The sequence below is a fragment of the Empidonax traillii genome, unplaced genomic scaffold (genome assembly GCF_003031625.1).
Source record: "Empidonax traillii isolate 1590-97213 ecotype Southwest subspecies unplaced genomic scaffold, ASM303162v1 scaffold1128:size488575, whole genome shotgun sequence".
In the NCBI taxonomy this organism is placed as follows: domain Eukaryota; kingdom Metazoa; phylum Chordata; class Aves; order Passeriformes; family Tyrannidae; genus Empidonax; species Empidonax traillii.
In genome coordinates, this window is record NW_020956321.1 from 165605 (window position 1) to 166938 (window position 1334).

Sequence of the window (1334 nt, forward strand, 5' to 3'; positions counted from 1 at the left end):
AAGGGCTGATGAAGAACCTGGGAAGGGCTTGTAACCCCTTGGATGGGGCGGGTCCCACACGGAAAAGGGGGAAGGCTCCGTTCAGCCCCGCTGTGGGAGGGGCAGGGAGTGAAGCATGGGGGGCTTTGCTATAACACTGCTGCTGGGGGGGGATGTTGGGAAGCAGGGCTTCCTGCTGGTGTGCTTCCCAGAAAGGTCCCTGCGGTCATTTGGGGGCACAGGCAGCTCCTGGAGGTGGGGCTGGGGTGGCCATCGTGGCTGCAGGAACCCGTCTCTGCCCTCAGACCCCTAGGGACTAGGGAGGAGAGGAAGGGAGCAGTGTAGCCCCAGATATTCCCCCCCCTTTTTTTTTTCTTTTTGGTAGGCTGGTTGCCTAAAGAAATGCACTTTTTCAGGTGTAGATCTCTGTGCATGTGTCTGTCTGTCTGTCTGTCTGTCTCTCCCCCACACCAGAGATTTTAAGCGCCGGGACAGAGATAAAAAAAGCCAAATTATGGCACTTCCCTCGTGCTGTGACGGAGCAGAGTCTGCAGCCCCTCCTCAGCACCCATTTTGCAACTCCCTTTGCCTCGTGGGTTGGGCAAAAGCCATCAAGGGGAATAAAGAACCTGACCAGGGTTTGAGAGATTTCGATCACAGCCATGAGTTTCACTCACAGCCAGGGTGATGCAGCTGGTGGGTTTTCGGGGCATCACTTCTCTGGAAGTTTTATGCAAAATAAAAAACCAAACGAAAATGTCAGTTAAACAAACAAACAAAAAAAAAAAACAAGTGCAAAACCACCCAGGTCATCAATCCTGGATGGAGGCAGCGTTCCCCAGCGCCTCTCTTTTGTTTTGTGGGATGCCTCCTGATCTTTGGGACTCTAAGCTGGTTCCCACTGGGATGAGGAGCGTCCAATCCCACATTCCAAGGCTGCTGCTAGCTTTGGGGTCACCGAGGGTCTCGTGGCTCCTGTTTTGTGCAGCATCCAGCACTCATGATGTCATTGTGGTGTTGCAAGTGGGGTGTCTCATCTGGGAGCTGCAGCTCTGCTCAGAATGCCCCAAAGTGCCGAGATTTGGAGCTTCTCTGCTGTGTGAGAGCTGAGATGACGTAAAAAAAATTATATAGTTATTATTTAAATAATAAATGTCTCTCAAAGGATCCTGCTGAGTCATGTGTGGGTTTGTGCTTATGATGCACCTCAGGGTAGATCCGGTTCCTGGAGGAAATGTGTCGCCCGCCTGGAGCATCCGTGGGATGAAGCCACGGGATTGAGGGGGGAGGAAAGGGCAGAAGGAAAGGCTGGCAGGAGAAATGGGTGCCTCAAATTTCCTAAAAAGTGAAAATAA